Raw genomic sequence first — 25,233 nt, 5'->3', positions numbered from 1 at the left:
GTTTTCACTTTCTAAAGTATCTGAACAAGGCAACTATTTTGCAGTTAAGTTTAAGAAAGATTTTTTATTGTGGCAACTGGGCATAAATGAAACAAGAAAAATGGTCATTTTTTCCAAAAATTTCTATACAAACTGACTTCTTTTTCCAACCACAAAAGTAACCCACTACTTTTCAGTACAAAGAATGCAGGTTTAAGCCATATTTACTCCTCAGCCTCGTCTTACAATAAGAGGGCCAAGGGCCTAAAGTCATCTGCAGATAAAAGGTTAACTTTATCCCGGTGTTAAAAGTCAATCCAGCCTAAATGCCTGTAGTGTAATCCCACCGATTGCCACAAGGTGTTGGATCCCAGACCTCTCTGGCTCCAAAGAAATCTTATTTAAGAAGCAGCAAGTTCATTATATAAAATGCTACAGTCTTTTTCAAGGGAGCATGGGAATTTTTTGGCTTATTGCCCACATCCTGAAGCTGCTTTTGTCACTAAGAAAGTTTACTGGAAACCTCAAACTCCAGTTACAGTGTAGTCCAGAGAGGACAGAAACAGGGTTTTTGTTTTGCTGCATCAGAAATTATGTTACATATCATTTTTAGTAGGTTTGATTCAGATAAACACTCTGCCTTCTCGTCCCCCCAAACAGACCTCTCACCTTTCATGAACCCATAGGTTTCCTGTCACACTTTCACAATGTCACCCTACATGAGCCAGGATTTTCTTTAGCTAAATAAATATACATGAAATCATTGCCTTTGGAGACAAGGATGTGCATCTAAAGATCAGTGCCCAGTTACAGACAAGTTAAGAACAATGGATCAAGCCAGAAAATATCATTATGGACTCAGAGCTGCATTTCAACAGCCATACTAAAGGAGTGACCAAATCAGCCTTTTATCTCCTGAAGAATATAATGTAGAATAAGGGGACTAGTGGCTAAAAACACCCTTATGCATCTGTTTTCAGTAGTCTTTATTACTGTAATGGAGTTTTTACAGGTCTTTCCTTAAGACAACAACTAATCCACAATGCTGCTGCTCGTGTCCTCACAAAGACCAAAGACCAGGGAAACCATCACTCCGGTTCTCAGATCTTTACAGTGGTTCGCTGTGAGACAAAGCATTGATTTTAAAACGCCGCTGCTGGTGAACAAGGTATCTACGGAGGTCAAGAGTGGTCGTGCTCTCATGTTTTTCACTTTAAGGATTTTTCTATTGCAGGGTAGCGAGGGGGCTGGAGCTGTTCCTAGTTCATCACAGAACCAAGACAGAGAGACGGTCATTTTAGCCAACGTGCTGTCACTCTTAGAGAATTCAGATACTTAAATCAGCCTAACCTGCATGTCTTTGAACTCGGGGAGGAAGAACCCACATATACATAGGAAGAACATACAAACTCCACACAAGTTCCCCCCAGAATACTTGTTGTTACTGTTTGTGGTCTACTGGTGCAGTGCTGGTTTCCAGTCTAACTGCTGCAGGAATCAAGGTCCTGCGATAGCATAAAAAAATGGGGGCAGTTCTAAAAATATGGAACGGCTTGAAACAGAGGTGTCTATTGGTTTTGTTTTTCCTGTTGTTGGTGTTTGCTTTGACACGGTAAAGAATTCATTAGATTTTGTGGAAATATCACACAATAAAAACAGTGTTTACCCCAGAGCACAAATGTTTGTAATTAGCCATCAAAGCAAAGAAAATGTAGACAAATCCAGTGCAATCAAGAATGGTGTGTAATTTGTTATCACATGTTAAAATATGAAGTGAGGGAAAACTGCATAGCTAAAAATTATTTTCAGGTGACTAAAGTTGCTTGATCTTGCATGCTCAGTTCATGATTGTTTTTTTTTTTTTTTTTTTTTTTTTTTTTTTTTGCATTTTTATGTAATAAACTATAAAAATGTTGGAAAAAAGTCTGTCTCTGCATCTAACTGTAATATTTTCAGGCTAAGCTACCTTGTGTAGGTGAATATCCCTACACAAGGTAGTGCTCTCCAATTGAAAGTGGGAATCCCCACCAGAGAACGTTGTTACAGGTGATGTGTTTTTGCTCATGAGGGCAAATGTTTTGAGGTTTGATCGTGTTTGTTATAAAACTGGTTGTTGTCCACATCTGTGATTATTGTGTCATTAATTTTTTTGGACTGCATGTCTGTCCACTTGCATTTAGTCTATGTAGAGACGCATATGAAACGCCTTTCATCCATCTTAACACAGTTTTATCTCCTTTCACATCAGGACATGATGAGACCTCCTCTGCCTTCGCCCCTCCAGCCTGTCTGTCTCCTAAAGAAGCAGCTCGAAAGACTGAACAGGACCAAGGATGCGGGTCCAAATGGTGTCAAGCCCTGGGTCCTGTATACCCCCGCCCCTCGAAAAAAAAAGATAGAATAATTTCTTGGTATAAATGACTGAATAAATGAAAGTCATCAACTGTACAGGAAACATATAACCGAAACTGCTCTGGTCATTTTCTCCCAACTCATGTTAATGTTTCATTGTGGATCTGCATCTGAGATACAAATGATGTAGTTCCCTGGATATGCAGTGGTTTCTACCTCAAATATACAGTTTGGGGACAGACACGCCACACACACAAATAAACGTCCAGAATGAGCTCTGACCAAAGTCCTTGTGTGTCCTCAGTAAAGGCAGCCCTAACCCTGACTCAAGAATGTGGTGGTTTAGACTGTGTTCATCCTGTGGAGGCTCATTTTTGTGAATATTTGGCTTGTGGGTGTATTTTGTGTTATGCATGGATAACTAGTGGTAATGTGTCGGTACATGACATCAGGGGATGTAATGAGAAGAGGCTGGCTGTTTTGTGGTAGGATGTAGATCCACTTCTCTCCCGTGGGAAGCGAAGGAGGAAGATGCTGATATCAAATAAATCAAAAACTCAGTTTTTCTTAGTTTATCATACATTTAGACCATTTTATTTTCATTTACTATATAATATATATATATATGTATATATATATACATATATATATATATATGAAGCCTTGATTGTTGTCATTATGTTAATGTTTTGTTTTCAACTGAATAAAAGCTAATTGTCCATATGGAGAGAGGAACAACACATAACTATTTGTGATAGAACATTTCCACAGTGGTTTACAAATGTTTTCCCAACAAAGAAGAACTTATGATTCACTGTGGGCCTAACTCACGTCATGGCTGTTTGGTTTTTATGTTGTTTCCAGCCCACAATGTCTCATTATTCTCTATTCCACCTTCTCCTGCAGGTGGTCTGTAAAATCTAAATTCTGCCAGAATTAAAACGAACCAAAGCCCGTCTTTGAACAAAAGAGGCAAACAGTTATTTTTTGCATCAAAGTGAAGACAGAAAGGGCTGCCACTTGCTTGCTCTGGATGTGTTTCAGTACTGAAGGGCTGAGGTTGACTGACAGCGGGTAAAACAGCAGGAAGGGAGGGGACTATGAATCAGAGAAGCTCTGGCCATGCTTATTATTCTTTGTGTGTGTCAACTACCACCGCATACCAGTGGTAAAGTTAGTACATAAACCCAGCTCCTCTAGGTTTCCTTGTAACTACAGATCAAAATCTTTACTTTTGGTCTTAGATGCATGAAATGGTCCAATAAGAAGAGATGATTTTTAAACATAGTCCTGATATTTGAAAGTTTGAACCTGAGATTAAAGAGCTGCTTAAGCGTTAACTAAAGTTTCTACATTGTCTTGTCTTCTTGGAAGAAATAAAATGAAGATGATGTGACCATGGGGTGTTTGATTTATATACTTGATGAAAGAAGCAGAACCCAGATGAGGAAAAAGGTATAATTAATATTAAAATGTTGTAAATGTGTGTTCAATGAAACTTACAAATTCAGTTTCAGTTTCACAAAAAAGACAGAAAAGAATTATGACTTTTCGTCTTTTTGGCGGACTGGATTAATTTGCGGTCTTTCAAGTGACAGATTTCTTGTTTAATTCCCACCCTGCACCATGTTTTCCACTTCAGCTCCACTTCAACTGCTTTGCTGTTGCCACAAATGGTTAGAGGTATGGGTTGAAATTACATGGTAGATGCCTAAAGTGCATGGTTAAGGTTTAAAAATACCTATTTTGCAATTTACACATTTTAAAACTCTTTGTTTTTGGCTCCTGTTGTATCACGCTGATGCTGCCTGAGGATATGATAATATGATAGGATATGATAATTATAATTCTTAAACTTGAACTGATAAAAGTACATTTTGCACATGTTGAAAAATGTTGATATAACAGATTTTCAAGTGTTATTGGACTAAATTCAGATTGATACAATGGAATGAAATAAAAATATTTTATTTATCCCTGAGGGAAATTGCAAATGGTATATGGGCTAATACCACAAAAGACTATATCTGTTGTTGCTAATGACAACAATTCTAAAAAAAAAATTTTGAGCTGCTAGAATCCTTTTCCCTGTACTGTGAAGCTACTGGTCTCTTCAGTTCCTCAGATTTTTACAGACTGTTATCAAAAGAAGACAGGAACCCCACACTGTGATAAACATGTCCCTGCACCAATGTTGTTGAGATTCTTACTACCATTGAATTTATATATAATTAAATATAGGCTAATGTTTTCCATAAAACAGTAAAATGTCTCACTTTCAACATTTAATATGTTTTCTATGTTTTGTTAAGAATAATAAAGTGGTTAATGAGATTTGTAAATCTCTGCATCTTGTTTTAATTTACATTTTTTAACTGCAGTTTTTTAACATGCATATTTGGAATTTTACTTACTGTCAAAACAATCACGTGTATCATCATTATTTATTTTAAAAGATAGCTTTTATTATATATATATATATATATATATATATATGTCATCTTTTACCTTGTGATATTAATGTGTCCTGTAGACCTTGTGATAAAAGCCTGTTACTTTAAATTAATTTGAAAATTGTTTAAATGGTGGGATTGTTGGCACAAGTCCAGTCATAGAAATGTTTTGCAACTTGTGCTACACATGGTGTCAACTCACAAGCAGAAAGTAGGTTCATGTATTTGTTTTTGACCACTCCTAAACATTCCTCACTGACTCAACGGCCCGCAAAGTAACCACCTCAATTTTTCTGTCTTGACTACATGACACACTGACCCTCTTCCATCGAAAAATGCTCATGTCCCTCCAACACAACAACCACAGAAGGCTTTCTTTTGAACCTGTTTATGAAAAATCTGCCAATTTCATCATGTTCCCTGTCAGGAAGCAACATGTTTACTGAGAGACTCTCAGAAGAAAACTGAAAGATTATTTATGATTTAACAAAAGGGACTGTTGGGAGCTCCATAATTTTCTTTTTCCAAGACAAATTTCCATGACTTTGCTTAATGATGTCTGTGGTTTGTCTAGGCTGCTGATGGTCAGAATCTGTGGAAAGAAACTGAGTGATGGAAGGATGGAGGCAAAATGATGAGAGAAACCCAAGGTTAGGAGATGGAAACTTAAAAAAAAAGAGGGAAGGAATGTTACTACAAAGAGGATTAGGTCAAAACAAAAGGGCAAGAGTAGGGCACTGACAAGAGAAAAACAAAGTTGACAAAGCTAATATATGGAGGAGAAAAAAGTGACCAGAGGAGAAGATTAGGAGTCTGTGCTAAGGATAAATGAGGATGAAGAATGATGGCGGCAGTTTTTTCTTACCTCCACATCTAAATTAAAGCCACAGACACTTTAAATTGTCCAAACCCAAAAGGCATCTTAAGTGCATAGCAACAGCTTTTATCATCATCAATAATGTAAAACCACAAACTCTAATATGTTTTTCTGTCTTTAAACCAACCAGACAATTGGTAATACTTCACACAGACCAATAAAACACAGCAAACTAGCCTGATTTTATGAAAGAAGCTCTCATACTCATGTACTAGAATGGCCAAGAGAAATGATTATGCAATTTTACAAGCTTACAAATGAGCAATATTCCATAAAGGCTTATAAAATACACTACATTTGAAAAAAGGGGCAATCAGTGGCAAATTATAAACGTCAACGACTGCAATGAACTCAACCCCAAAGTCTGGAGGGCTTTGCTCTGATATGGACCAAAGCCTCACATATGAAGAAGCTATTTTTCTCTTATAGTAAGAAAAAGTTTAATAGTGATGATCACTCACGGTTGAGATGGCACAGACAGGGTTTAAAGGTTTTTGCAGACTAGCGAGTTGAGAAATGGCAGACCATAAATCATCCAACCAGCTTTGTGGCTCACATGTTGACATGCTGCAAATTTACTATTTATTCTGTAAAACATTAATAGTTTTTAAATAATTTCCACATGGTGTATGACATGGTGTTAGGAAAGCCAGTGCTTTATATTTTTGTTGCTAATAAACTACATCACTAATGAAGAAATTGTGCCATTTTCATTATTCAACAAGTTGTCAAAATGAACAGTCAAAATACACAGATTTTACAGGTGTTTCTGGGTCTGATAACACATTCATGAGCAAAGTCATAAGCAGAAAATTAAAAACTTGGTGGATGGTATTTGAGACAGTTGTTTTCAACTTTACTGACAGATGTGAGAAACCATTGGACGCTGCTCCTTTAATCCTGCCACCTAATATTCCTAAACCTAACAAAAACATCAACTAAAAAACAAGAACAGTTGAATGTAAGACTAGTTTATGATTTCGCTTCTGTTCTCTCATTTACGATCTAAGTTATGTTCCTTATGCTCGGTTTAAAGAGAAAATATATTTTTCCATCACAAAGCTGATGGCTGACATTACACTGGGTCAGTGTATGAATTTATTTAGTTGACGAACCTTTTTTTCATGACGATAATGAGACAATGACAAGCTAAAAATGTCTCTGATGATGAAAACATGACACGACATTTGTGAGATTTCTTTGACGAGACAAGACAAGACAGAAATGTTCAAGGGCTGATTGTCCAACATTAAAAATGCACGACATTTCTGCCTGTTGTGAGCGCAATCTGTCAGTCAGCAATGCTGCTGCACCTTGGCCACGCCCACCACCAGACGTGCAGCACACACACAGACAAGCAGCTTATTCATTCATAGATGAATGTGGACGGAAGGAGTTTGGTTGTCGGAGGCGACGAAACAATATATGGACATATTTTAACTGTTATCCATTATAATTTCACTGGCAGACTAGGTCAAGTTGAGCATGTGTTCCTTATCTGTTGCTCATATTTTGGGCATGTGTATGTTCAGGGTGTAGTATTGCACTTCAGAAAAGTCTCAGAAATAAAACCACAGATACCAAAATAAAGATGTTGTTGCTCTTTGCTTTTTTTGAGTAATTGATTCCACAGTTAGCACTTTATCTGTGCAATGCATAACCCTAAGTAGATCAGAAAATATTTGCTGTTGGTTGGGAAACCTTCTAAGTCTAAAACCACTCCTTTTAATTGTGTAATTAATGATGAAAATAACCAAACAACAAGCTCACAATGTGTTACTGTATGTTGAACTTAGAGATCTGCTATTTTCTTGTGTGACATTTTTTTATGATGAAGTAGGGCATGAATACATGAAAAAAGATTAAAGATAGAAATAAAAGGTTTCTGTCCAACAACAATTAAGTATAGCACGGCAGCATTGCATCCCTGTTGATGGGAAAGTCTCGGCTAAAGCTATCAATCTGGTAACGGATCTGGTTATTATGGAAAAGCATTAAGGTTAACTTGTTTTATGAATTGCAATACTTGTTATAACCTGCCAACTTTGATTTAACTTTTAATACGTATTATCAACCTTAATTAATTTGTTGAAAGACTAATACTTTTTTTTTGTTTGACTAAAACTAGACTAAAACCTTTTTGAGTTTTCGTCGACTAAAACTGGACTAAAACTATCAAACTTAGAAATGACTAAAATGTGATTAAAACTAAAAAGCATTTTTGTCCTGAAGACTAAAACTAAGACTAAAACTGAGACGCCTGCTAAAAACAACAGTGCACTGGCTTTGTTTCCTCGGTGGCAGCAAGTCAATTTTAATATGTATTGTGATAAAAAGTTTGCATCTATTTCAGATTCTCCTATAATATCAGGTTGGAAGTTTAAATGCTTCATTTAAAGAGAGAAGAGAGTATCGGTTTAGCTTTAATATTTTAGACAGAACTACTTACAATCTTCTTTTTTCCTTACAGCCTCTCTAGTCTCTCCCTCCTGTTAACATTTTTTTAAAAACTTTATTTATTCTTTTTTGTCGTTGTCTTTGCTAGAGGAGTGCTAGGGTTTCTGACATCCTGAGATGGTACCCTCATCCCAAGTCTTCTCCACCTGGCAATTCATCATGACACCTCAGATGATTGCCTTCATAAAATCACTAAACTCAAATTGTTGTAGCGCCATCCTCAGCAGACTAACATGAGACTGAATGTGATACAGAATAAATAAGTATTCACAAACTGAATTTTATAAGCCAGAGAGTTTGTGATGGAAACCTAACTGAGATAGAGTAAAACATTTGTAATGGATGCCTGAAATGACATATTTTGTATAAATATGCCTATTGATATGGATCAGGTCAGTTAGAGCTTCATACAAGTCTGATCTTCAAATAAACACTGTGCCCGTTTCTTCCTTGTTTAGTTGTTCTGGATTAACAAAGGGTTTCCGGAGGATCTGAAAACCTGTAGTGCAGATTGACTTCTTGCCTGCTTTGCTTTGCTCTCTGGAAGTGTTTATTATTTCATAGTCTTGCTGTGTATCCCACCGGTGAAATGAACAAGCCGTGACTCTGTCAAACATAAATAAAACTTCAGCTTAGTCACTCATACTACTACATCTGATTTCCTTTTGAACTCATGAACAATTAGAAATACACATGTACTGCTGTGCAGCTCTGTGGAGATCTGAACCACAGCTAAACCTCAGGTTTTGCCTTGTTACCATGGCAGCACAAATGTTAGTGTCATGTCTATTATGGGATAGAAGCAGGGTGAATTCAAGGTTAAACCACACGTTTGTCTGCATGTGTGTGTGACTTTAGTGACCTTTTGCTGCCACTGTTACGCTCATGTGTCTGTGTAGTCGCTCGCTGTTGTGCAGCCTACGCGTTTTTCTGCATGTGTCTGTGACAGCCTGCAGATTTCAGGTCTGCTGTGAGGCATGGTGACTCGTCACTGTATAAACACAAAGTAAACAAAGACATCTGACTTTTGGCTGCCCTTCTGCACAGTCATTTTACAGTGTAACAGTGTCATTCATCCTGCTTTAGTGAAAGAAAATAGCTGTAGACCGGAAGCGTTCCCGCATCACTTCCAAAATGTGATGAAACTAATGAGGACTGCTCTCATCTGCCCTAACTCACAATTATTTAAAGGGAATCACATATAGTTGGTGCAGTTTTATATAATATCAGATTGAATTGCATCAGGAAATGTTTATGTCACGGCCCAAGCAGACACTGAAAGACGTATTGATGCAGTGTCTTTAGATGTTTAGACTCTAGTCTTTTCCCGTCTGTTGGAAATTTATTCTGCAGCATAAGGACGACTAAAGACATATCGAGTCAAAACTGTCACAAATACAAGACTCACAGGAGAAAGGCATGTGGAAAAGAACTAATCCAACATTTAAAGCAGGGACCACCATCTCCGTGGCCTGCAGGTTTTACGTTTTCCCTCCTCCATCACACCTGATTCAAATGAAATTGTTCCTCAACAGAATGTTGTCAAGTTCTGCACAAGCCCCTTAATGATCCATTCATTTGAGTCAGGTGTGATGCAGCAGGGAAAAGTCTAAAGCCTGCAGAACACTGTCTATAAGGGTCTGAAGTTGGTTATCCCTGATTTAAAGGAAAACTAAAGGTGCAGCAGTTTCAAGGAAACTGAACAGAAACCTAAAAAAATGAACAAAGCAAGACAGAAAACAGGGAACAGTCCACTTTGGCTCAAACAATGACGGATGGTGCGATCTGACACGGATGTTCCTTGAGCTTGAAGTTCACCTTTAATCTCTTTAGAAGTTTTTCTGGGCTCTTTTGTTACCATTCGTCTCTTTGATTTGTCATCAATTTTCCTCCTGCGGCCACGTCCAAGGAGGTTGACTGCAGTCCCATGGATCTTAAATTTCTGAATAATATGTGCAACTGTAGACACAGGAACATCAAGCTGCTTGGAGATGGTCTTATAGCCTTTACCTTGAACATGCTTGTCTATAATTTTCATTCTAATCGCCTGAGACAACTTTTTTTTCTTTGCTTTGTCTGATCCATGTTGAGTGTGGTATGCACCATGTCACCAAACAGCACAGTGACTACCTGTAGCCCTATATGTAGGCCTACTGACTGATTACAGGATTGTAGACACCTGTGATGCTAATCAGTGGACACACCTTGGATTAACATGTCTCTTTAGTCACTTATTTTCCATCTTTTCTAGGGGTACCATCATTTTTGTCAGGCCTGTTTCATGAGTTTATTTTTTTTAAATAATTCTGTTGAAGCATTGTTGAAAAGCAATGTCTGACTTTCATTTGTTAATTTTCATAGAATTTTTATTTATTATTACTTTTGTCAGATTCAAGTTATTTCTGTGACCATTGAGAGTTTTTCTTTCATTAACCGAAGGGTACCAACAATTTTGTCCACGTCTGTATGTGTATACTGTATGCTGGAGTATTGGTATGAGTGTGCAGTTCTGTATGTTTAAAGAAGACAGAGACTGTTCTTTTCCAATGACATCAGTGCAGAGGAACAAGCTGCTTAAATAGTCTTAGAGTGTCTCTAAACTCCTGTGTTTGTGTTTGCTGGAATCCATGCAGGTCAGCCAAAGTCCAGAGGAGCACTTGTCCTGGCGTCTACTTTTCTTTCTTTTCCCTAAAGATACTTCTGCATCCAGGAAAAAAAAAAACAAAAAGCAAAAAAAACACTGGGAAGAGGGCACTGATGGAAGAATGCAACAAAAAAGAGATGTCAACAGCAAGTAGGACAGACGGGAAATAAGACAGAAGTATTACTAGATACAGAGCAGACGGCACAGTTGTGCCAAATGCATGATTGATATGGCCTGATAATAAGAGCCCATTGGCTCCAGTAATTGATTGGCTGTCTGATAGTGTTCCAGTCACTGATTGGTTGTGATGGTGTCACAGTCCAACAGCAGAGTCGTCCAGCGGGCAGGGACGTGAAACCAAGAAGTGACCAAGACGTTGCCACATTTCAGGTCAGAGTTACATGAACCGTCACTTGGTTTGCAGATGTTTCAGCATCTTCAAAGCAACGAAGATAAGTGGCTAAAACTGAAACAAAGACTGAGCTACAGCCAAGATAACAGTCTGTTAACATCAGTAGGCCAATTTTTTTATATCCTCTTCAGCAAAATGGTGCTCGTATCAAACAGCAGGCTGATATAACCGAGACATTTACAGAGAAAATATGAGACATTTGCTTCTTTCTCACAGAGCTGATTTACTCTTTTCATGACAGATCATATTGAAACATTACTTGCATTTTTTTATTCCTTTGAAAAAGAAATTTATTCTGAGGCGTTTTCATCAAGTGATTTTAGCTTCTCTGATTTCATGGTGCTGTTTAGAGTGTCTGATTAGAGCATTAAACTGACAGACTTTTCTTTGGAAAGAAGCTTATTTATTAAAGAATGTGGGTTTCAGGTTTCACTGGATAAAAGAAACGCTGGTTAAAGTTGTATTTGACATGTCAGCCAGTTAAAAAAAAAAAAAAAAAACAAAAAAAAACTAAAGTTAATAAACTAATTAGCATGTCCATATATGATACTGTATATCATGTGGAAAATTAGCATCCTATAGCTATGCCTGAGGAATCATATGGTCTGGAAATATGCATGTTCCTTCTAAAAACTGGAGCAACCAATCCTGACTACAAACAAGATGCCAGTGTACTGTTATTTTATATGAGGAATCAACTAAATGAAAAGCTAAATCCAGCTATGAGGAGAAGATAGTTGAGCAACCTCCTGCCAGCTTAGCTGGTGGAAATATGGCCTGGATTAGATAAGAGTCTGAGATGCCCCTTGACCAAATGAATAAAAAGATGTCCAAGACATTTTAAGGCTATGAAAGGTTTTTAATTATAAAACTTTAAAAAAGAAAATACTGAAGATGAGGTTTTAGGGGACCTCGGCCGGTGAAATGTGAAGCCAGAAGTGCAAAAAATTGCAGTTCACCCCTCATCCGCTAGGTGCTGGCTCCAAAACAGAGTCAATCCCCACAGACTCCCATGTTAAAAAGACCAACTTCACAGCAGAAATAAACATGTTTAAAGCCTGGTACAAAATCCATTTTAGGGTTAATAGGTCAAGTTTACCTTCATGACAACTGTGAGGAGGGTGAATTTTTTTCTAACTCATCCGTTTGGATGTTATTTAATCTTGAAATTCTGCATAATTAGGGGCATGTCCTTTTGATCGACAGGTATCCAATATCCATTTAGCACAACTACGGTTTTTAGCCTGCTAACATTGCGCCTTGGCTTTAGCCCACCTACCTCTGTTAGCTGGTTAGCTACCATTAGCTCGGTTAGCTCTTAGCTACAGGCAGCTCGGCGTTTGATGGTTGTCAATCATCCACCCCCACCTTCACAGTCCCCTCTCAGCTCCACCTCTTTGCCCATTTTTGGATTTTCCGGGAATGACAACATATGTGACGCTGCCAAGATGGTGACAGTGGGAACTGCCCAGTCAGCTTCAATTCAGCTCTTCAGAAACCTACAGGTGACGTCACAGAGGCTCCGTCCATTTTTTTATATACAGTCTATGATTTGCACGTATAAAATATTAAACAGCAGAAAACAACATCAGCCTGACTTAAAATTAAAAATTAGAGGAGTAATGTGGGGATCAGATAAAATCCAGTGCAATCTTTGCCAGACAATTCTGAGACAAGCTGTTATGACAGAACACAGACCATGTGGCATATTTTCTACTATCATCCCTTTAAAGCTCAAGCCAAACTGGCAAATATGCTCGCCTTGGCAAAAAGAAGCATAGAGAATCCCAGAAATGTTGTTTTGAGGGGAGCAGCTTGGAATAAATGGTAAGAAGCTAAGACCTGGTTAGGACTGGTTTGGCCCTGCAGTGGAAACCATGCTGCTGGGGAGCATCCAGGAGACGCAGTGGGACGCTGGTTGAACTTGAGATGAAACTCTTGGCAGGAAACATGATGGCTATAAAATACAGATATGAAGATGTTTCCATGTCTCTGATGATTAGTCCATCTGAGATGGAGGCCAAGCAAAGGTTACAGCGACAAATGAGCTAGAAGCCCTGAAGTATGTCACTGTAATGATTTGTCACCTTCTGGTTTTACTGTGGTTTGAATTGTTATTATTTATTTCATTAACAAATGCAAATTTAACATACCAATACTTTAATGCGTTTGAAAGTTTATACCACTGGCTGCACTTAAAAGGAAACCATTGGCAGGCTAATAGACAGCAAGGAAAAACTTGCTCTAATGAGTTGTCCATCTGCATAAAGAGGACATTCAGGGGTCAGCGCTGGCTTGCTCTGTTCTGCCTCATTGTACTGTCTCCTTTATACTACAGACAACCAGGTGTTAAAAAGACCTGATCCATGGAGGTAAGGGTTCAGCTGCTAAAGACTCAGCATGACAGTAGCACTTTTTTTTGTCGTACAGTCACATCAGGCCTTGATCCAAATGCATTTTCATGGATCAAAGACACCTGCTCCTTTCTTAAGTTAATGCAGAACTATACTTTATAGAGATCATTTTCCATCTTTTTTGCTCTGGACTGTCAGTGCTAAGCTTTTCTTTTTAAATGTCCACCAAACTGTGTTGGACTGGCAGCCAATCTGTTAGAAATTGCAAAAAACAAACAAACAAAAAAACATAACAAATGAGGATACACCTGTATTTACTCACCCTGTATAGCAAAATTGTGGAATGTTAGACAGATGGAAAATAACAAAAGATCAGCAGACAAATAAAACGCAGTTAAAGTTGCAGCAGTGATCATGGGAGTTGCACAGAGCCATCCAGCCATCCATTCGTCCATCCATCCACCCTCCAGCGCTTAAGTCAGTGTTTCTCAATCCAGGTCCTCGGGACCCACTGCCCTGCATGTCTTAGATGTGTTCTTGCTCCAACACACCTGATTCAAATTAATGAACTTCCTCATCAAGTTCTTTGCAGCCTGTTAACGAGCCATTCTTTAATTCAGGTGTGTTAAAGGAGGGTTACTTATAAAACATGCAGGGCAGCGGGTCCTGAGGACCTGGATTGAGAAACACTGGCTTAAGTGCAGTCATATAAATACCTTGGGACCGTAACTGTAAAAAAGACCATCAGCACCTCTGCTGCCCCAGAAAATTTGCACATTTTCACATTTACCAAGCAATCTTGACTGAGTTTTATTTTTCTTTTATTGAGTCGGTTTTATCTTTCTGCTTGGTGCCATGGTTCAGTCAGACCTCTGTTACAGAGAAAAATTCACTGAACCAAACGGTCAGCTTGTCCAGTCGCCTGCTGGTGAGTTACAGTCGACCCCTGAATTTTACCCCTCTCACTGAAATGTACATACTTCTTAAAATTGTTGCATTTTTAAATTCAGCTTTCCTCTTAAATCATAACCCCCTTCGCTTGCTGAGAACAATTCTCAATATGTCTTGGAAGTGAATTATTTCTGGCTCTGAATATTATTTGTGTTGTTTTAAATGGAATCAAATTTGGGAATTTTAGAGCTTATATTTTTAAAAAGAGTTCATCAGTGAAACATAGATTGTAGTGAAAGTTTGGACATTTGAGGATGCTGCATACCACTGAGCTTTATAGACATTAAGAAAAAAAACATGGCTCACACAAAACTTTTACATACAATGTTCTTCGTGGGCCGTCTCCTCCTTTAAAGTATTTCTTTCAAGCAGAGATCAGATAGTGGTACCAGAGCACCACGAGAGTGGACCTTGCAGTACTGGTGAGATATACTGCTGTGTTATTAGTGATGGGAGTTCATGTTTGTACAGATTGGGGTATGGGCAGGTGGGGGGGAGTGTGTATGCGCTTGGTTTGTATGAGTGTGAGTTTGTGTACGATTGTGCCTTTTTATTCTTTGATCCATTCACTCATTCTTTGATGTATAAAGGCTTTTAAATTTTGTTTTTAGTATGCATGAATTGTTTTTATTATGTACAGCACTTTCTGTTACTTTTTATATGAAAAGTATTTGATTTGATTTGATTTGATTTGATTTGAGTTGATTTGATTTGATTTGAGTAAAAGGAAGTAAATTTTGGAACAGTCTACCTCCTGTCCCAAAAAAACAGTTAAATAAATTAAAAATTGTCACTTGAGCCCAAGATACATTTTTTACTGCCGAGATGAGGCCCAACATGCTTGTTGTGAACTTGGTTTGGTGTGAATCTATAGTTTTCACACTAAAGCATGGAGGTGGGAGTATGATGTTAGAGAGTCAAATAAATGCAAAAAAAAAAAAAAAAAAAAAAAGAAGCTAAAAAAAACTTTGCAGAGGCAGAATATTTTAGCATGATACTGCCTCAAGTCACATAAAAGTTTCAAAGGAGAAAATAACTAAAACTGTGACCACTTCAACTATGTCAGGTATTCCAACAGAACAGCTCTATGGTCATTTATAGAGAAAAGTAAAGCAGCACAAATCACAAAAAGCATATCTGCAGAATGGTTCAGAATAGATTAACTACAGAGAATCTTATCCAGATGTATCACTGAGTGGTTCAGGAACTGTATGATACCCAAATACAACACCCTGTGAGGCTTAGAATGAATAATTGAAAAGATCTTAGGGATCACTCTCATCGTTCTTCATGAATGTATGTAATGACAGTAAAGCTGAACTGAGCTGATTTCTTCACCAAATGAAAAAAAAAACAAAACATCAGAACCACAATGATTATATCTAGCATTTCCAAAGCAGTTGTGGCTCTGACTGTGATATTTCTTCAGTGTAGGCCAAAGTATGAGCCCAAAAACTGCTCACTGCCCAAATCTGGGCACACAACGGTGTGATGGTATAAAATCAGATTTTAAAAACAGCCCATAGACAAATGCCAAGTTAAACTACAACTCTTACTTATCCTTTCAGCATGGAGGTCAGAGCCTGACCAGGTCCCATTTGTCTAGCTGCACTTTCCGTCAAAGGTCAGCACAAGTTAGGCCGCAACAAGCTGAAATAACAGCCAGATACAAGCAGTTTAAAAGCAGTGCAAATGACCTCCAACTGGTATGAACAGACATATAAAATGACTCCCGTATGACTAATCTGAAAGCTTAACACAAGCTAGGTCTCCTTCAGACTGAAATTCCAGCAAAGAGATGGAACAATGTGAAGCTGGACAAAGTTTACATGGAGGTGACGTTGGCAGACTAAGACACAGCTGTTAAAAAAATTAGAATGTTCTTCTATTTCCCTTGGTCTTTGTGACTCTGACTCTCCAGCTTACCCAATCAGACAGGAAAATATTACCAGATGCTAACCAGTGATGCTAAAGTTACAAGTGAATCCTACCCTAACCCCCACAAGCAGCTTTTGATGGACATTTTGGACAATAGCGAGACTATTCTCCCTTTAAGTTTAGCTAATTAAATTTCAGTCATCTTTAAATTTTAAAACCAAATTATACAAGCTTATGCTTCTTCTGAGTATCTCTCAACATTAATGTCCAGCACTGCCATCCCATTGCACAAGACAGTTTCAATCTAGATGCATTCAGAGTAGAGGCATCCCCCTGTAACTTCAAGAATCTCTTGAAAACACATCTCTCTTGAAAATACTGCCACTCCCTTTGTGGTGTGAAATTTTGTGTAAATGTAGAGGTGAAATAGGCCTAATGTGCCTATAACCTGGCAAAGGAGGGTACAGAATCGGATCAAAAACAATCAGAAACAATCTGATGGCTTGGCTGATGAAACGATGCTAAACTTTGCTGTCATGGTTTTGACGGTACAGAAGCTTTTACCAAAGGGCAGCAGTACAGACCATGTTGGGGGTGTGTGGTTCCTCTGGTGATGTTGTGGGCCCTAATGAGACAGCGCAGGTGTGCAATGTCTTGGATGGATGGAAAAGGAGTCCCGGGGATCTTCTCTGCAGTCCTAACTACCATTGGCAGTAACTTCCTGTCTGAGGCCCTGGAGCTGCCAAACCTGATGGAGATGCAGCTGGTCGGTACACTCTCTGTGGTGCCTCGGTAGAATGTGGTGAGGGGACAGGTGTACAAACACTCCTGAGGTCTGTAGTAACCAGACCAGACTGTCTTTATTGTGGACCCCAAAGAATTTGATGCAACTGACCACCTCCACAGCTTTATCATTCATTATGAGTGGCTGGGCTGAATCCTCTTGAAGTCGATGTGTTGTTTTACAGCACTAGTCCACCAGTTGCTTCACCTCCTCTCTGCAGGACAGGTTGTTGTTGTCCAGAATGAGACCCACCAGTGTTGTATCATCCTGGTACTTCAGGATGTGGTTTGAGGTGGATTCTGAGCAACAGCTACTTCTCAACAAAGACCAGTGAACTCAGAACATATCCTTGAGGGGACCCAGTGGGGAGAGAGATGGTGTTGGAGGTGGTGTTCCCCACTCTAACCAACTGTGGTCTGTTGGTAAGAAAGTCCAACAGGAGGCACAGTTTGCTTACTAGCTGTTGGGGGATTATTGTATTGAAGGTGTGCCGGGCTCAGGTGAAGAGCAGAGGAGATCCTCTGTTGAGCGGTTTTACCAGTAAACAAACTGATAAGAGTCAAATACATGAGGTAATAAGAGGTGATTTGGTCCTTTGTCATCTTCTTTATACAGTATTAAGCTAGCAAAATGATGCTATAGTCTCACATCTGGTTCTGTGACGTTGGCTTGATGTTCATGAGGACACACTGATGCAAAACTGGGTTGCCCCTGTCTAAGAGGTTTACACCAATATCCCTTTTCTTGCCAATAAGGAGTAACTGATATGCAAAAGGGCTAGTGAAGTCCACCATTTATAAAACTGATTTGTGATGAAGTATTTACAAAGTGACTTTTGGCAGTATATTTTGTAATGTGGTGTATTGACAGCCTGGGTCAATTCAGCACAACTCACAATGAAATGGGGCCTAAAAAGGGAACAGTACCAACTCTCTGCAGTTTAACTGCAGACAAGTGCAATGTAAGCATTTGAGGATTAAACTGTCAGTCAAGAATTTCCCTATCTGAGTTCGTTGTGTATGCGAGGGTATTAGAGTATTCAGGCTTGTCACTACACTTTGAGGGTTATTCAGTAATTCCAATCTCAATGGAGGAAGACCTTGTAGAAGAATGTGAATCAACAGCCCTTTTCACATGACTTTTCGAGCCGGGGCTGATGAGCCTTCATTGCTGGTTGATGTGATTTCTGAAGAGGAGATAGAGTTAACCCATGTCTGGTACACCTCTAAGCCGGTACAAGAAGTAGCAGCTGGGGCAGAAAAGCCACGGCTCGCATGTGCTTTCATTCATCAAGGCAGAATTGCAACATGAGAGGGGGAAGTTGTAATATTACATCATGTATGCAACTAAAACACTGTGGGATTTAATAAAGTAAATAATCAGTGTTGCAACAATCCCAAGTATTTTAACATCATGTGGTCATCATACATAACCCTGTGTGTGGTACTTTTAGCTAACTGGTGACATGGTATGAGGGATATAGCAGATGTGTATTTTATATGCCACACTACACGATACAATTTTATTATACCCATAGGTAAATATGTCTTGCACTCTTTTATACTAGCTGCCTTTACAAAATCAGTAGTAGACAACACAATAATAAACATATGACCTTCCAACCACACAGCCTCAAGAGAGATACTGAACAATCTTTGTGGCTGTAAAAGACATTATTTCATTATTCATATGGATTATTTTACAAATTTTACATGCCAATGCTGCTGAGTTAATGTCACACCTCCTCTGATTCTGCAATGTAGTAATGACTCAGATCAATTTGTCAGTGGGTTAAGGCAGCTTAGAAAGGAAGTTACTGAAATCTAATTGTTCAAGCAGCCAGTGTGTAAGTTCCTGCTTGTAAGGGAGCTGCTGCTTCTCTATGCTCAGGAAAACATGTCAACTTGTGAGAAAAGGGTGTAATTTGTGTTCTTTATATGTACAGTTATATTTTAGTTAGTGAAAATACTGTAAATCTTTACAAAGGTTTGGATAAAAAGTGACCAGAGAGCCCGACTTTTCCTGGGGTTGTGCCTCAGGTACAAACAACTTCAAAATCACTTTTCTTCGATATTAGGCCAACTTCACATCTTGTTAAATCTCTTTTTAAAAAGACAGTCATCACTTTTACATCTAAATAATTCTGACTTTCATCCTACTAAGAAATTCCCCCTTCAGTGAAGTGATGTAGGAGCTCTCTTGCTATGGTTACAGCTGCAGTTATAAACACGTTGCTTCGCCAGTAGCAATACAATTTTTTAAGTCCACACTCAAACATAGCAAATAAAATACAATCCGTTAGAACAATGTACATCTCTGTGATATGTTTCTTACAAACACTTTCTCAAGGTTAATTTTCCGTTACTCCGTCTTCCTTTTTTCCACATCCCTCTCGTTCTGTGTCACACACAAAAACACACACTCATCTTTTAACCTTTGCTGCAGACACACTTCACTGTTTTATACACACTGCTTCTTCAAAATACCTGAACACAATGACATGATTTTTTTTATACAAAATGATTTCTTGTACCTTCATGCAATCTCTCTCTGACACACACACACACAGCTGGCTGTCTTCCTTTAGTTGTGGCAGAGGTAAACCAGCGACTTTTGGACAACATCAGTATCACTGAGTTCAAGGAAAACACACACATACTCACAGAAAGGCATGGGCCAATCCCATGACAGCATAAGTGCATACACACCCATGGTGGAACATTGACAAACAACATGATTATAATGATGATGAGGTCTTTGTTCATGAACTCTGGAGGACCTGCTCCTGGCTACTGGTGCTTCATCACACACACAAACAACACAGTATACCCCCATACACTGAGACAAAAGGGTTCTACCTTCAAATACACACTTTCTTTTTCACATTTGAAACCACACACACACATTGACACACGTGGCTGGTCGTTTCTGTTTCACTGAGGTGACTTTTGGCCAGCATCTGCATCGCTGAGCTCAAGGAAAACACACACGCAGTTTCTGTTCAGTGTATGCCAAGGATGCTGCATGCTTTTGGTCAGCTTCGCTATTCATAGAGAAATACAAATTTATCACTCAGCACTGGATGTGTGTGTTTGCATACGTGTGCATTGGCGAGAAAAAAAAAAAAAAGAGAGATGTGCATCTAAGAAACCTTTATTTTACAGAGGGGGACCAGACAGGAGTAATGTGTGCATGTGTGTATGTGTGTTTGTGTTCACCGTTTTCAGCCTGTAATCATGATGTCAACCCAACCATCTGAACTATGACAAATGCCCCATTCTGACAATCAGAGCAGAAACACACTTTCCTATGGGACCCTGAATGCATCACAGTGGCCATACATTACGGGGTGAAAATGGCAGCTGCACATGAACACACATACACACACTCAGCCCTGTGGTTTTGGGAAATCCTTTGGCCTCAGCTCAAATGGTGAACTTGAACTGACCTGTAGCTTTGACTAAACAACACAAGTATTTTACTTCAAACTGTAGAAACTCAATGGAAAGCACTCAAATACTCATCATTTTCTTCTTATATAACTAACTTATGATCCATGAACAAATACTATAAAAAAGAAACCAATACTACCTAATACTTAAGATATTGTACTTATAAAGTCTGGCACCATTGTGTGTAAGATTATTGCATCACTTAACTACTTGATTGCAGTTCATTGTTATCACCACTTTTTTCTTGCATGGTTCAACAGCACCAACCTTTTATATCAAGGACTTTAACCTTTAATATTTAGCTGACTGCATTTACTAAACTTTGGCAAATTCTTGCATTGCGGCCTCCCTAATGAAGGTTAATTCAGCATCCAGCTGTCCTCTGAGATCTCTCCAGCCAGTAAAAGTCAGTCCAACTTGGACTCTTCTGTTATTTCTTGCTTTGTCACTTTTTCTCTTTGGTTTCCTCCAATCATGTCCGCTTACATTTATTGATTTAATTTTTTTTTTACTGAATCAGTCTTGGTGCACATTTAAAGCAGCCAGTGTGTTGATATCCAGTTGCTGTGACATGGTGCCGTACAGCGAAACACAGCTGTCACATGGGCAACTAAGGGCAACGATGTCTTCAAGAATGTACAAAATAGATGTGAGTGTCTTTAACACCTGTCAGAAGCACAAAGTTTTAGGTTTAGAAACTTAAGTATGGCTGCCTGAATTCCATTAGCAGAATTCACCATCATGGATTCAGTTAGAAAGCTATGATCTCAGCATCACTGTGGCACATTTTAACCTAAAAACTTGGCAGAAATCGAGCAAACTTGTTGCTAACAGATGGCAGTCAAGGTTAAATGAATAGAAAGGTACAAATGAGTCATTACTGTAGTCTGTAAAGTTATTTAAATTGTTTAACTATTTTAGTTAATTTAGGAGTAAATTTTGTATAGTATTGTAAACTTGAAATTAAATTTCTAGTCAAGTTGGCCAAAATGCATCTGCACACTGTTACTCAGTTTCTTCCTCTAAAGTGGCCTGTTGGGTAACCTGATGCAAACTGTTTTGGGAAGTTGTGATAGGTGCAGGTTCCAGGAAAACAGTTCCACCATGTTTGCTGCTTTAAAAGTGAAAATTAAGTCACAATTATGTCTTCTAATCCCTGTTGGTTTGCTGAGTTGCTCTAAAACATTAACAACAAGCTTCACAAGAGCAAGGAAACAGCTGTTCAACAAAGTGATGGGAGCAGTGGATTTGGAAAGATTACAGTAGTTAAAGTTCCATTGTATTATTTTTTTAATAAACATAATTGCTATGTGGAGATTTAGTGGCATGATGATCTTACCAGAGAGACCTGCTGTGTATGTATACATCATATTCTGTGGTCATGGTTCTTTGTCATGGCAGCTGGTCTGGCTACACATGTATGATGAGTGTATATGTCTTCATGCAGTACAGACTAAGTCTTTGGCTAATGTTGCCTCCCACAAATATTAGATTCAACTGTACTCTGCTTCTCCAGTGAGACTTACTGGGATTTTCTGAGGTTAGAAATCGGATATTTAACGATATTTGCACATTACTTCTACACCAAAAAGATATGATAAAAAAACTTTAGGTTCCAGTTTGTTGTTAATTAACAATATACAAATTTTTTCTGTAATGTCTTTTTCAAATGCCAAAATGAGCAGAGTACCAGACAAGAGCAAAGCAAGTGACAGAGAAAAGAAGACCAAGATGGGGCAGGAAAAAGCAGAAAAAGACATGCTTTAGCTAATGCAAGGAAACTCGACACCTGTGGCTTTTGGGCTTTACTAATCAAGTTTCTCGGTCGTAAGCTGAATTCCCTCGATGCTTATAAAACCCTGCTCTCCCTCCATATGACCAAAACTCTGCCCAGCATTTATTATTCAGTTGCCGGGTTGTTATTAGCAACATGATATCAGAAGTGAAGCCACTTTTCTAGATTTTTCTTCCAAGAACGTTGACTAGCTGTATTAGAAATTAAATCTTCAATCATTTTTTGGAAGTACCTTACTCGGCACATTGCCTTATAAAAAGGTATTTGGATATGTAGGCTTTCCACTCAAACAAATTAATGAGGATTCTCAAAGCCGGAGCCTGGATGGACGACAAGTGGAGCTATCAGGTGACAGCAGAAACGTATTTGGAATTGTTCATGTCTGAGCACGCTTCAGTAGTCCTTAAGAACTGAGTATTGTATGACAATTGCTTTTTTTATGGTTAAAGTGAAATCACAAACAGATGAGATGAATAAAAACGATAAAAAGGAGTCACACTGGGGACATATAATATGATTACTGGGATGTTTTACACCAGACTGGTCTCAGAGATCAGAGGATCCTGAAATTATCCTAAATTAGATGCTGATTAGAAAGAAGAATCCTAAATACAGGTTTAGTTAGGTCTTTTTTAAAACATATTTTGATTTGTTGGATTTGTGGAATCAAAGTAGATATCATTGGCTGATATCAGCTGAACACACTCGTGTCGTTTTTTCTTGCCAATCACGGTTGCCTAACACATAAGCTGTTGACTTTCAGAAACTTGTCCTGTGGTTGTGTTGTGGCTTTGGGTCAACCGAAGCCATTTCCTCAGGCAAAAGTGACTCAAATGTGACTTTTTTTTGCCAATATGTGACCCATATCTGATCGTTTTATGACAGTCTGAGCAGCAGAAATCCGGATCTTTCAAATCCGACTCAGACCACTTTCATGTGGTACTAAATCAGACACATTTCCGATCCTCTTCAAAGCGATTTTAGACTGAACGGTCTTGTTGCATTTCAACTGTTTTGCCATTGAAGTGAGACAGATGTCAAAATTCTGTACCAGAGGAGGTGGGACACAATAAGGTTGACTGAAAACAATGGATGGAAAAATGTAATATCCTAATTTTTCTTCAGCTCTATTGCACAATTTCAAAACTGATACAGACTCTAACGTTTAGCATTGTAGCATCCATATTTACATCTCTAAACACATCACGCAGTGTGTGACATTCAGTCTTCCTCTGCACATGCGGGTCACTTCAGGGCTGTGTGATGGAGGTGGGATTTAAATCATTATGTGAATAACCGCACAAAAAAACAAAACAAAGTATTGCAGATTAAAATAGGAATTGAGCATTAAGATCTGCTATGTGAACATAGTCTCTGCCAGTGTTTCTTCCAGTTTCTGATAACTTTTTGATGCTAAGGCAGGCTGTACACACTGACACGAAGATGATATTCGTTGGAAAGACATCCACCTCTAAGTGTTATTAATTGCCTCTTTAATTTAACCATTTTTATAGCAACATAGTACTTTCTGCACTATTAATTAAATTTTGCTCAAAAGGTATGGTACCACAGTGTGTTCAAATACTGAAAGGTTGCAAGTAATCAAGATAATTTGGGGCAACTGTAGGAACTGGTAACACCAACTTTAAGGCAACTTTACTTAAAAAATAAAATAAAATAATAAAAAAAAAAAAAGTAAGAATTTGGGTGTTATAAAACTTTTGACTGGTAGTTTTTAGGCTTGGTTGCTTGTGTTACATAAAGATAATTTCATGCTGCAGCCATTTGGCATCTGTATTTCCATTGGCAGAGCTTACAACTGTGGGAAAAAAGACCACGAAAATTGATCTATGAAGTTGTGTTTTCTATAGTTGACCTTTGTACAGTCACTGTGAGGAGCAACAAAGGGACCTTGAAGGTGTTTTGCTAGTTCATTTTTGCAATCGCCTTCCACAATAAGGCATTTAGCATTGACAAAGACTGCAACACAGTTTTGGAAATTGCAGTTTTTGTGTCTTCTATCCAGTCCATTTGCATGAGTTTGTTCAACACATTTTACAGCCAACCATCTGCTTGATGAGACTCAGGCCCACTCCACACAATCCCCTTGTGTTTCTCTCTTTTTCTTCTTTAATCTAGCTTTGTTTTCAAAGACACATCCTTTTCACATAAGCGCTGTTTGTATTAAAGAACAAAATCAAATTCATATAAGCAAAACAAGCTCTTATGTAAATGCCGTGTCATGCTAATGTCACAAAACTTATGCAATGATGAGTGTCCATGGACACTAAAAGGATTAAACTAACAATTACAGTCACATAAACTCTGTTTATCAGGTTTAAATGTGGAAAAACAAACACACTTGTAGGTTACCTGGTGGTGTGACAGTTTACACATTTACACACACTTCCACATTTTAACTGGTTCAGAGATAGTGGATTAAAAAAAAAAAAAAAAAAAGCTATACTCAGCTTGTGTCATATGAGGTTAGGGGAATTAATTGTAGGACAAGAATGAGCTGGGAGATCATAAGACCTTAGGTATAACACCCAAACAGAGATTCTTGTGTGTGCGGTCACTGATCATAATAACTGTAGGCGACAGAGTTCCTTTTCCAGGAATAGACGCCCACAAACACACGCCAAGAAGGACTAGTAGTATATATAGTTACAAATTACCGGGACAGTTAAAAGTATGTCTGTGAATGAGAGGGTAAAGAATGGAGTTAAAATAAAGACAGAAATATATCATATTCTAAGGCAACATGAGGCTCATGAAAACCTAAAGTCAAACAAAATAATAATTTTCTTTTTTATGGGAGGTTCCTTTTTGTAAACATCTAAAA

Source organism: Melanotaenia boesemani, chromosome 5 (assembly GCF_017639745.1).
Source record: "Melanotaenia boesemani isolate fMelBoe1 chromosome 5, fMelBoe1.pri, whole genome shotgun sequence".
NCBI lineage: Eukaryota > Metazoa > Chordata > Actinopteri > Atheriniformes > Melanotaeniidae > Melanotaenia > Melanotaenia boesemani.
The sequence above is the reverse complement of the archived record's forward strand: the minus strand, read 5'-3'. Positions refer to the sequence as shown.